This window comes from Molossus molossus, unplaced genomic scaffold, assembly GCF_014108415.1.
Source record: "Molossus molossus isolate mMolMol1 unplaced genomic scaffold, mMolMol1.p scaffold_m16_p_5, whole genome shotgun sequence".
Classification (NCBI taxonomy): Eukaryota; Metazoa; Chordata; class Mammalia; order Chiroptera; family Molossidae; genus Molossus; species Molossus molossus.
In genome coordinates this window covers 10,489,991-10,503,682 of record NW_023425388.1, presented here as the reverse complement: position 1 = coordinate 10,503,682, position 13,692 = coordinate 10,489,991, and the positions used below count along the sequence as shown (strand labels likewise).

General features: G+C 39.4%; 1 protein-coding gene across 14 annotated transcripts in view; it reads left to right on the top strand.

The window, feature by feature from the left end:
* The window catches only part of DYRK1A (dual specificity tyrosine phosphorylation regulated kinase 1A), a 161,837-nt gene that overhangs the window by 25,198 nt on the left and 122,947 nt on the right, over nucleotides 1-13,692 (top strand). The gene's annotated exons all lie outside the window — the stretch shown is intronic.

Sequence of the window (13,692 nt, the reverse complement as noted above, 5' to 3'; positions counted from 1 at the left end):
TACCTTTTGACTTTTTTTGTTGAAGAAACTCATCTGTCTTGTAGTTTCCTACAGCCTGGATGTTATTGAATGAATCTCTCTGGTGTCCCTTACATTTCCTGATACTTGTTAGTAAGATCTAGAGCCTTGATAAACATTCTTTTTTTTTTTCTTCTTTTTTTGGGGGTGGGGGAGTGGGGTGGGCAATGGTGGTGAGTGGTTAGAATATTGCATGAGTGCTGCATGTCCTACAGGAGGCACAAAATATCTGACTCTGTGAAGTTGCATAGATTCATTAATTTATTGCTAGGTTTTGGTCTTTTTTATGTGACAGTTCCCCATCTCTCACCCCGGAAGTTTTAAGGTTCTTCTGTTCTTTATATCTGGTGTTCTGACATTTTGCAGTGTTTGCTTTGGCAGGGTTTTTTTCCTTGCGTTGGACCCATCCTTTTACTTAGGAGATGCACATCATTTATTTAGATTTGGGGAATTTTCTTGTATAATTTCCTTGATCATTTCTTCTCATTGGTCTTCTCAAGTGACATGTGATTTTGTTATCTTTCTATTTTCTATTTATTTTTTTTACCCTTCTTGTGAGATATTTTTCAACTTTTATCTTTCATCAGGATGTTTTTTGTACTTCATGGATACATATATTCTTTTACTTCATCCAGCACATTCATATTATAGTTAAACACCTTTAAAATTTTTTTCCTTCATGACATTGTTTCAGTTTCCTCTGGGTTCTTGTTTTTCTGCTTATTTTGATTTGTCTTTGATGTTGGCAGCTTTCCTCAGAGATTTGGCCATCCTTGGGCTGATGGCTTGTACTTAGGAGTTAGGCACAATAAAACCTATGGAAGACTTGTGAGGATGAGTGAGGCTTGGTCATTGAAGGCTTAGTACAGTGATTGACCCGGGAATATGAATATTCTCTAGAGACTTTATTCTGGGGCTCTTGGTGTGTTCTGATGGAGACTGTAAATCGCATGCCCAGGGAGAAGAAATGCAGAACTGGGGAAGGGGACCTAGAGTACATAGTTCTGTGTAGATTGCTTTGTTTTGTGCTTCGAACTTACTCTCTGCTGTGCTTGATATCTCCCAAGTAGAGAGCTCTGTTCATTTTCCCCGGAGAATATGCCACTGGGCTCTATGGGGACAAGGTTGTTGCCAGCCTGGGTTTGGTCTGCAATTTGTGGTCTACTACCTTTTTTTCCTCCCCTCCCCTCCCCTCCCCTCCCCTCCCCTCCCCTCCCCTCCCCTCCCCTCCCCTCCCCTCACCCTCCCCTCCCCTCCCCTCCCCTCCCCTCCCCTCCCCTCCCCCTCCCCCTCCCCCTCCCCCTCCCCCTCCCCCTCCCCCTCCCCCTCCCCCTCCCCCTCCTCCCCTCTCCCCTCTCCCCTCCCTTCCTCCTCTCCCCACTTCTTTCCCTCTTCCTTTCCTCCCCTCACCCATCCCCTCCTCCCCTCCTCCCCTCCTCCCCTCCTCCCCTAAGGATGTTTTTCCATTAATTCTTAGATGGAGTGGAAGGGGTGGTAGGGAGAGAGAGAAACATCTATGTGAGCGAGGAGACATATTGATTGATTGCCTCGTGCATGACCCTGATAGGGCCTCTGGATTGAACCTGCAGCCCAGGTACATGCCCTTGACTGAGAATTGAACCCAAGACCCTTTGGTCTAATTGCTGAGCCATACTGACCAGGGCTTATTTACTTATTTATTAAAATGAACTTATGAAATTTGCAGTATAATACAAATAATTTACTTCCTTTTCTGTAATTACTCATTTTTTCTTTCCTTTTTTATTGTTGAAAGTATTACAGATATAATGAAATTACTTATTTTTGTTTATTTTTTATCATCACTCGAGGACATTTTTCCATTTTTTGTTCAGACAGTGGGAAGGAGAGAGAGGAAGAGAGAGAGAGAGAAACATTGACGCAAAAGGGACACATTGAGTAGCTGCCTTCCGCAGGGCCCAACCAGGGCCAGGGACAAACTGCAACCGAGGTCCGAACCCTTAGCGGGAACCAAACCCAGGTCTCTCCAGTCCACGGGCCAACACTCCAACACTCCAACTGCTGAGCCAAACTGGCCAGGGCGTATCTCTGTTTTTCGTTTGTTTTTTTTTAGAACTTTCTAGGCTTACCTTGAACTGCTTTTGTCTAGCCTTGGAATTGGTCATTTTTCCAAGGAGCACTGGCTTTTGTTCCTTTTCTTTTAATTCTTTACTTTGAAATAATAGACTCTCAGGAAGTTGCAACAATAGTTTAAGTTCCATGTACCTCCTTCAGAAACCTAACTTCTCTCAATGGTGAAGTTTTTCTTAAAATAATTTTTTGTTTTTCAATTACAGTTGACATACAATATTATATTAGTTTCAGGTGTGTAGCATAGTGATTAGCCGTATATATATTACTTACAAATGATCACTCTGATAAATCTAGTACCCGTCTGATAACATACATAGTTGTTACAATATTGTTTACTGTATTACCTATAGTATACTTTATATCCCCATGACTGTGTGGTAACTACCAATTTGTACCTCTTAATCCATTCACATTTTTCATTCACCCCCCCCCCCCCGCGCCAGTCCCATCTAGCAACATTAAAATGTTCTCTGTATCTATGAGTCTGTTTCTGTTTGTTTATTTTGTTCCTTAGATTCGACATGTAAATGAAATCATATAGTATTTGTCTTTCTCTGATTGACTTATTTCACTAAGCATAATACCCTTTAGGTCTATCCATGTTGTTGCAAATGGTAAAATTTCATTCTTTTTTATGGGCACATAATGTTCCATTGTATATATGTACCACAGCTGTTATTTTATTTTTTCTTTATTGATTTTTAGAAGGAGAGAGAGAAACATCGATGAGTTAGAACATTGATTGGCTGCCTCCTGCATGCCCCCCACTGGGGATGGAGGTCACAACCTGGGCATGTGCCCTGACCAGGAATTTAACCGGCAGCCTCTTGGTGCACGGGTCGACGCTCAACTACTGGGCCACACTGGCCAGGCAGTACCACAGGTTTTTTTATCCACTCATCTATTAATGGGCACTTGGGTTGCTTCCAAATACAGGCTTTTGTAAAAATATTTCTGCAATGAACATAGGGGTGCATATATTCTTTTGAGTTAGTGTTTTGGGTTTCTTTGAATAAATACCCACAGTGGAATTGCTGGGTCATAAGGCAGTTCAATTTTTAATTTTTTGAGGGACCTCCATACTGTTTTCCATAGTGGTGCATCAGTCTGCATTCCCACCAACAGAGCACGAGGGTCCCCTTTTCTCCACATCATAGCCAACACTTGTTTGTGAATTTATTGATGATAGTTATTCTGACAGGTGTGAGGTGGTATCTTATTGTGGTTTTAATTTGTATTTCTCTGACAATTAGTGACATTGAACATCTTTTTATATATGTATTGGCCATTTGTATGTCTTCTTTGAAGAAGTGTCTGTTCAGGTCATCTGCCCATTTTGTTTTTGTTAATTTTCACCTGAGGATATTTTTCCAATTTTTTTTTTTTTTTTTTTTTAAGATAGAGTGAAAGATGTTGGGGGAGAGAAACATCATTGTGAGAGAGTAACATCTATTGGTTGCCTCCTACATGACCCTGATTGGGGCCTGGGGTCAGACTTTCAACCCAGGTACATGCCCTTGACTGGGAATGGAACCCGAGACCCTTGGTCTGAGGGCTGACACTCTTTTTTTTTTTTAAAGGTTTTTTCTTTTTTTTTTAATCCTCACCCGAGGACACTTTTCCATTTTTTGTTCAGATATAGTGGGAGGGAGAGAGAGAGAGAGCGAGAAACATCGACGGGAAAGGGACACATCGAGCGGCTAACACCCACATGACCCAACCAGAGCCGGGGACAAACTGCAAACGAGGTACATGCCCCTAGCGGGAACCGAACCCGGGTCTCCCTGGACTGCAGGCCAACGCTCTAACCGCTGAGCCAAACCGGCCAGGGCAGGGCTGACACTCTTAACTGTTGAGCCACACTGGCCAGGGTTTCTGCCTATTTTTTAATGGATTATTTGTGTTTTCGGTGTTGAGTTATATGAGTTCTTTATAAATTTTGAATACTAACCCCTTATTAGATGTAACATTGGCAAATATGTTCTCCCATGTGGTGAATTGCTTTTTTAATTTGTTTATGGCTTTTCTATGCAAAAACTTTTTAGTTTGATGTAGTCCCATTTGTTTTTTTTTTCTTTTCCCTTGCCTGAATAGATATATCAGAAAAAATATTGCTAAGAGAAATGTCAGAGATTTTGTTGCCTATGTTTTCTTTTAGGAGTTTTATGGTTTCGGGTCTTACATTTAAGTCTTTAATCCATTTTGAGTTTATTCTTGGGCATGATGTAAGAAGGTGGTCTAGTTTTATTTTTTTGCATGTATCTGTCCAATTTTCCCAATGACATTTATTAAATGTCTTCATTGTATGTTCTTGCCTCCTTTGTCAAATATTAATTGACCATATACGTGGGGGTTTATTTCTGGATTCTCTATTCTGTTCCCTTGATATATATTTGTTTTTATGCTAGTACAGTGCTATTTTGATTACTATGGCCTTTGTATAGTTTGATATCAGGTAGTGTGACACCTCCAACTTTGTTCTATTTTTTTTTTAAATCCTCCCCCGAGGCTATCAGATAGAGTGGGAGGGAGAGGGAGAGAGAGAGAGAGACACACATCAACTGGTTGCCTCCTGCACCATCTGACCAAAGTTGGGATGAACCGCAACCAAGGTACATGTCCTTGACCAGAATCAAACCCACGACTCATTGGTTCATGGGCTGACTGACACTCTAAACACTGAGCCAAGCCGACCAGTGCCAACTTTGTTCTTTTTTTTTCTTTTTTTCCAAGATTACTATGGCTATTTGGGGTCTTTTGTGGTTCTGTATAATATTTTTAGAATACTTGTTCTAGATCTGTGAAATCTGGCATTGGTATTTTCAATAGGGATTGTGTTGAATCTATAGATTGCTTTGGGTAATAAGGACATTTTAATGATGTTAACTTTTCTTATCTATGAGCATGATATATGCTTTCATTTATTTGTATCTTTCTCAGTTTCTTTCTTCAGTGTTTTATAATTTTCCAAGTACAGGTCTTTTACCTCCTTGGTTAAATTTATATATATATTTGATGCAGTTGTGAGATTGCTTTCTTAGTTTCCCTTTGTGATAGTTCATTAATAGTATGTAAAAATGCAACTGAGTTCTGGATATTATATTTTGTATCCTGCTACTTTACTAAATTCATATATCAGTTCCAGTGTTGTGGTGGTTTTTTTTTTTTTTTGGTGGAATCTTTAGAGTTCTCTATGTACAGTATTATGTTATCTGCAAATACTGACAGTTACTTTCTCCTTTCCAAATTTGTATGCCTTTTATTTCTTCTACTTGTCTAATTGCTGTGGTTAGGCCTTATTAATATTATGTTGAATAAGAATGGTGAAAGTGGATGTCCCTGTCTTGTTCTGATCATAAGGGAAGCACTTTTAGCTTTTTCCTGTTGAGTATGACATTAGCTGTGGTGTGTCATATATGGCCTTTTATTATGCTGAGATAAGTTTTATTTCCACTTTACTAAGAGTTTTAAAATCGTGAATGGGTGCTATATTTTGTTCAATGCTTTTTCTGCATCTGTTGATATGATCTTATGACTTTCGTTGTTGTTAATCCTCACCTGAGGATACATATATATATTTTAAGAGAACACTGAAGGGGGTAGTGGGAAGAAAGAGAATGGAACATTTATGTGACAGAGACACATTGATTGGTTACCTTCCACATGTGCCCCGACTGGGATCTGGGATAGAACCTGCAACCCAAGTATGTGCTCTTGACCAGGAATCAGTCTTGAGACCCTTTGGTCCGAGGTCTGACACTCTAATAACCAGTGACCCACACCGACCAGGGTTGATCATATGATTTTTATCCTTTCCTTTGTTTATGTGGTATATCATGTTAATTGATTTTTGTTCTCCTAATTTTTAACTAACACATGTCAGTGTGGGACTGGCCTCTTTTGTCTCTCTGTCCCTTCTATCAGCCAATGTGGTTTCTTCTGTTCAGGTAGATTTCAAGTGGCTCTTAATGATGGTTATTTTGTAGTTGTTATTTTGACGTAGTCTTGGGAGGATGCCAGTACTGCTGCATTTACCTATTCCACCATGTTAATGGGAACTGGAAACCAACATATCTGGATATTTCTGTTAATGAGTCTTCAGACCTTATTCAGTTCCCATTGTTTCTTAAACCTGCATTTGTGTGTGTGTGTGTGTGTGTGTGTGTGTTCTTTGTAACTTTATTTCCTGTATAGATTTGTGTACCTATCCCTTCAATCAAGATAACAGAGCTTTTTCATTTAAAAGAATCTCGTTTTTTTGTTAGTTTGTTTTTTATCCTCACCTGAGGACACCTTTCCATTTTTTGTTCAGATAGAGTGGGAGGGAGAGAGAGAGAAAAAAACGATGTGAAAGGGACACATTGAGTGGTTGCCACCCGCACAACCCAACCAGGGCTGGGGACAAACTGCAACTGAGGTACGTGCCCCCAGTGGGAACCGAACCCAGGTCTCTCTGGACCGCAGGCCAACGCTCCAACTGCTGAGCAAAACCGGCCAGGGCAAGAATCTCTTTTGTTACCTCTTGGTATCCTCAACACTACCCTTGTAAACTTTAGTTTATTTTCTTTGTCTGTAGTTTTGTCATTTCATTATGTTGTATGAATGGAATCATACAGTATGTAACCTTTTGAGATCAACTTTTTTCACTAAGTGTAATGCCCTTGAGGTGCATTTGATGTTGTGTATATCAGTAATTAGTTTCTTTTTATTGTTGAATAGTATTCCATTGTACGGATGTACCAAGTTTGTTGAAACATTCACCCATTGAAGGACACTTAGGTTGTTTCTAATATTTTGTATAATATTATGAATATAACTGCTTTGAACATTTGAGTATAGGTTTTTGTGTAAACATTATGTTTTCCATTTTCTGGGGTAGATGCCTAAGTGTGTGATTGCTGGGTCATGTGGTAAGTGTATGTTTAATTTTGTAAGCTACTGCTCATTTTCCAGAGTGTCTGTACTATTTTATGTTCTCACTAGCAAAATATGAGGGATCTAGTTTCTCAGCAGCCTCTTGACCTTTTTGTGTTAATCACTGTTTTTTTATTTAGCTATTCTAATAGATGTAGTGATATCCTATTGTGGTTTTAATTTGCATTTCTATAATGACTAATCACTAATCTTTCTATGTGTTTCTTTGCCATCTGTATCTCCTTTTTGGAGAAATATCTGTTAATGTCTTTTGCTCATTTTCTGATTGGATTGTTGTTACTATTTTCTTTTTAAGTTTCTTTTCTTTATTAATTTTAGAGAGAGAGAGAAAGAGAGATAGAAACATTGATGAGAGAGAACATCGATTGGCTGCCTCCTGCATGTGCTCTACTGGGGATTTGGCTCTCAACCTGGGCATGTGCCCAGACTGGGAATCGAACTGCCGACCTCTTGGTGCATGGGTAGACATGGAGCCATACCGATAGGGCAGATTGTATTTTTTATTTAACTGTTGAGTTATTAGGGTTCTTTATATATTCTAGATACAAGGTCTCTGTTGGGTATGTAGTTTGCAAATACCTTCTCCCAGTTTGTAGTTTGTCTTTTCATCTTTTTTTTTTTTAAATTTATCTTTATTGTTGAATGTATTACAGATGTTCCTCATTTTTCCCTTATTGACACCCTTCTCCCCACTCCTGCCTTTCCCCACACTGTTGTCTGTGTCCATTGATTATGCATATATACATATAAGTTATTTGGTTTATCTCTTTCCACCCCCCCCCTTCTCTTTGAGGTTTGTCTAACAACCAATTTGTACTTCTTAATTCTTTCACCTTTTTCTCCCATTCTCCCAGCCCCCTCCCATCTGGCAACCAATAAAATGTTCTCTGTATCTATGAGAATGCTTCTGTTCTGCCTGTTCATTTTGTTTATAGATTCAACTGTCGATAGATATGTATTTATTGCCATTTTGTTTGTTCATATTTTTTATCTTTTTTTTCAAGAAGACCCTTCACCATTTCATATAATAAAGGTTTGGTGGTGCTGAACTCCCTTAGCTTTTTCTTGTCTGGGAAACTTTTTTTTTTAATCCTCACCTGAGGACATTTTTCGATATTTTTTCAGATAGAGTGGGAGGGGGAGGGGGATAGAGAGAGAGAAACATCGATGTGAAAGGGACACATCGAGTGGTTGCCACCCACACAACCCAACCAGGGCTGGGGACAAACTGCAACCGAGGTATGTGCCCTTAGCGGGAACTGAACCTGGGTTTCTCCAGACCGCAGGCCAACGCTGTAACTGCTGAGCCAAACTGGCCAGGGTCTAGGAAACTCTTTATATGGCCATCAATTCTAAATGACAGCTTTGCGGTGTAGAGTAATCTTGGTTGTAGGTTCTTGCTTTTCATCACTCTGAATATTTTTTGCCACTCCTTCTGCAAAGTTTTTGAGATATCAGCTGACAGTCTTATGGGCACTCCCTTGTAGGTAACTAACTGCTTTTCTTTTGCTGCTTTTAAGATTCTCTCTTTGTCTTGAACTTTTTGCATTTTGATGATGACGTGCCTTTTGTGGACCTCTTGGGGTTCATTTTGTTTGGGACTCTCTGTGCTTCCTGGACTTGTATGTCTGTTTCCTTCATCAATTTATGGAAGTTTTCTGCCATTATTGTTTCAAAGAGGTTTTCGATTTCTTATTCTCTCTCTTCTCCTTCCGGCACCCCCAAGATGCGAATGTTGGTACGCTTGAAGTTGTCCCAGAGGGTTCTTACACTATCCTTATTTTTTTGGATTCTTTTTTGTTTTTGCTGTTCTGATGGGGTGTTTTTTGCTTCCTTGTATTCTAAATTGATGGTTTGCTACTTGGCTCTACCTACTCTGCTATTGAGTCTGTGTAAATTATTCTTTATTTCATTTAGTGTCTCCTTCATTTCTGACTGTGCATCTTTCATTTCCGACTGGTCCTTTTTTATGCTCTTGAGGCCCTCACTAAGTTCACTGAGGTTCTCACTAATTTTATTGAACATCCTTATAAGCAGTGTTTTTAACTCTGCATCTGTTAGGTTGCTTATCTCCATTTCTCTTAATTCTTTTCCTGGAGTTTTGTTCTGTTCTTTCATTTGTGTTTCTTTGTCTCCTCATTTTGGCTGCCTCCCTGTGTTTGTTTCTGTGTATTACTTAAGGAGAGGTATGGGGCTTCCTGAGGCCAGATGCTACTTTTTTTGAGAGAATTTAGGAAAAACCTGAAGCAGGATCCAAGACAGGCCAATCCTATGGTAAAACAACTGGCAACAGCTTGAGTGGGGCTATAAGTTGGGTGGGGCGGGGCCTCGGGAATCACCAGGGCGGAGCTACCAGTGTGAGCCAGGTTGCTGGGGTCCCAGATATGGCCGCTTTGTGCTGTCCCAGGGAAGCGCTCACTGAAGGAACAAAGGCCTCTGATAGCATGTCTGTCCAGGAGAAAGCTGCCTCCCCAGCTCTCACCCTGATGATAAACAACTCAGTTCTTCCCCATATGTCTCTGGTGCTTTTCGAGCAGCCTCCCCCACGCCGGAGCCTGGAGGGTATGAGTCCGAGTAAGTTCATGTGTGGGCCTTTTAAGAGGAGCTGTCTGGGGCTCCAGCCATCTCAGCCTCCCTCAGCCTCAGTTCCCGCTTGTTTTTCCAGCCAGAAGTTACGGGGATTTCTCTTCCTGGCACTGGAACTCTGAGCTGTGTGCCTGGTGTGGGACGGGGACCCCTCAGTTCTCAGGGAGAACTTCCCCAGCCGAGGTATCTTCCTGATTTTTTTCTGGCACATGTGGGAGTGGGGCCAGCCTGTCCATGCCTCCGCCCCTTGTCCTACCAGTCTTGATGTGGCGGCTGCTTTAATTTCGTAGTTGTAGGACTTCCAGTCAGCTTGATTTCAGGCAGTTTTGAATGATGATTGTTCTGTAATTTAGTTGTAACTTCGATGTGGTTGTGGGAGGATGTGATACCATCTTGACCAGAGGTCCTGTTTTCATCCTCTTAACATTCTTTTTCAGAACAAAAGTTTTAAATTTTGATAAAGTCCAGTTTATTGGATTTTTCTTTTATGGCTTGTGCATTTGGTGTCAAGTGCAAGAACTTTTTGCTAGAGCTTTGGTTCTTTTTTTATGGATAATGGTATTTAGAATCCAAGATCTGAACATCAGGTGTGCTCATTTCTGTTAGGGTATGGATGCTCCTAGGCTCTCAGTGGACGGAGCCAGAGAATGTGTCTTTGTCCTTTGCATTTCCAGGGTTTGGAACACATTAACTAGTTTTCGTGGTATCTCCATGTTTAGTCACTTAACTCTGTGTCTTCCTTTATTCTCCTAAGTCTGCTATCCTGTCTATATATTGTCTAAAAACTTGTCTCTTTTCTTATTTTATTATTTTTTGACTTCTTTACTGATTTTAAGTTGGTTTTATTTTCAGTTTTTGTGAGAAAACAGAAGTAAATGCATGAGTTATCCACTATGTTGAATGTGTATTTGTTGAAGCTGTAATATTGCCCCTACAAATTTGTCTTTAATTATATTTTTTTGTACCATCACTCTAACCCCCTCCTGCTGTACCTGCTCCCACCCTGATTGTGCCATTCCACAATCTGTGTTCTTCCATGTTTCTTATTCCCATGAAATGAAGACCGCTTTTATTAAAGTATCCAAATTTTCTTTGTAGTCGGACCCCAGCTTACCTGTCCACTCTCTTTATCTGCAACTCTACCATATTTGCTCCACTTCAGAGCTATTCTGAGTAGTTTACATTTCCCTACATGTTATAATCTTTCTGCTCCTTTCGTCTCAGATTTCCTTTGGAGTACATTGTGCCTCTTTTATGATATTATCTATAGAGCACAGAGCCTCAGATAATAGTAGGTGCTTGATGGGTTTAATGAATAAACAAATGTTACTTTTCTCTAAAATAATAATTCTCCCAAACTTTTTATTGCCTTTTCTTTTCTAAATATTATCACATGGTATCTCATTTAATTCTCAAAGTAATTTGAAGCCATTATTCATCTTTTATAAAGGATGCTGAGTGAATTGTCCAAGGTTATAACTGTAGCAGTAAAAATTTAACAAATGTTTGTGTGTATTATGTAATAGGCACTCATTTAGATGCTAGAGACACTTGGGGAACAAAGCAGATAAAAGTGCTCCTAATGGAGCCAATATTAGAATGCTTAAATTTAATGTTTGTGGGTAGCTTTTGGGGGAAGACATCTATAATCTAGAAATTGTATTTGTTGAATGTGTATTTGTTGAAGCTGTAATATTGCCCTTATAAATTTCTCTTTATTTTTTTGTACTATCAGCCTAACCCCCCACTCCTGCTGTACCTGCTCCCACCTTGATTGTGCCATTCCACAGCCTGTGTTGTTCTGTGTTTCTCATTCCCATGAATGAGATCTCATCTTAGATGTCATCTCCTTTAATCTTTTTTAACTTGCTTGGAATGGGGTAGAAAGGATAGCTCTCTATCTTCTGTGTTCTCATTAGTTCCCTTTTGTGTTCACATTGTGCACAGATTTATTCTATATAGCATTTATAAAGTTAGTATTTGTATTTGGGGCCTTTGCTAGATTGAGCTGCCATGGGCAGGATTGGTGTCTCTGTCTCTGTCTCTGTCTCTCTCTCTCTCTCATACCCAGGATGCCTCACACATAGTGTATACTATTCTCAATAAGTGTTTGACCCATTAATAAAGACTCAGGTTACTATTTACTAATAACAGGTAGCAGTATTCTTTATTACTCATTACTGCTTCTATGCGAGGATACAAATCAGTTTCAAAAACTTCATATTCTTAAGAGGGCATACTCTCTAAGAGATTATCTATAGGCAAATTTTTACAGACATTTAATACATGAACTATTTTATTTGGGGTGTGTATAGGTCTCCAGTTGGAGATGAAGTCGTGACCCTCTTTTCTATTCTGGTAGGAGTTCTGAGTTATTTGTTTTAAAGAAATATGCTGATCCAGTTTAAGTTGTCAGAGTTTACAAGCCTTTTTTCAAGTTCAAGAAGATATATAATTTCAGAAGATGTAGAATATTTTACATCTAGATGTAAAATAGGGGTCTAGATGAATTTCAGAAGATTTTAAATATTTGGCAAGCAGGTACATTACAACTTTTCTTCTATATTTGTTTTCATATAGCATGCTGAGTTTATCTATAGCTATTTAATAAACCCTGGCAAAACTCAGTGGTTTAAAACAGTGACACTCATTGCTTTGCTTACAGTTGTCCACTTTGGGCAGGGCTTGCCTCCATTCTACATGCCATCTGCTGGGACTGGAAAGTCCGAGATGACTTATTCCTCACATGTATGGTTAGGGAATCCGGGGCATCGGCCTGGCCTCCATATGGCTTTTACCTGCTTAGTGTCGGCTTTTTCACAGGGTGGTCTTGGGGTGGTTGGACTTTGTATGGGACATTCTGGAGATGCCAACAGCAGAAGCTGCTGGTCTTTAAGGTTTGTACCTGAAACTGGTACAGTGATATCTCACCAGACTCTTTTGGCTAAAAGGAAGTAACAGGCCAGCCCAGATTCAGGCAGATGGTACTGTACAAGGTGTGGACACTGGCAAAAGTGGTGTTTTGGGGTCACCAAGGAACACTACACCACATGTATTTTTCTGAAGGGAAAAAAGGAAAACTGGTGACATTTTTGTTTGTTTTTTATTCTCTTATCTTACTGGCTTACTACTTTTATAATGCAGTGATTTAACTATGCCTAACTTTTTGTTGTAACTACATTCAGATAACTATATAGTAATAAAATCTGTCAAATTTAGTTAAACTATGGATTGATAATTTTGGTAGGGCTCATAAATACAGATTTGAGGGGTGGACAAAAAGATACAAAGTATTACACTCTACATTACCAAAGTACTAGATAAAACCCCTGAATATGTACTTTGTGAAGCGAGTAAACCTTCTGGTCACATGTTAAATCCATAACATATCTCACCCTATTAAAAAAAATGAAAAATCTCAAGTATTTAGTAATCCCCTGGTTGTTCTTTAACAGGAGAAACAAGACATAGACAATATTAGATCTTTTGTAATTGCAGCTCAAGATGTTCTGTTTGCCCCCAAACAGATCTCTCCTGTCTTAATGCCCTGGAATTGACAGTGTTTCATTTCATTTAAATAATTCTCATCTTGATTTTTCTGCAGTAATCCTGTTAATAGGCTTGGATATGAAATGGAAATTTGTCAGAAATATTATGGGCCATAGACCATGTACTTCAGAGCCCTCTGGAAAGTTTAATAAGAAGTACAGAGTTTTGGGTCTGATCCTAGACTTAGCATATCCAAATGTCTTAGAAGGGGTCTAGATGAATTTGAAGTTTGAGGATGACATTTTTAGATTCTATCCATGCATTTTCCAAGGGGGTACTATCACTCTGCAAGGGGGCAAAATTTGTTCTTTGACACGAGGGAAATGAAAATAACCATAGATATTACAGTGGTCTGTGGCCCTCTGTAAGTCAGCCCTACCAGACAAAATCTTATTGCTTAATATTTAATTTCTCTTGTTGAGAATTTTAAATTGCCTTTTCCCTGGGGATAGGAATAATAAAACAAAGGTTGAGAAACATTGTCCTATAAAA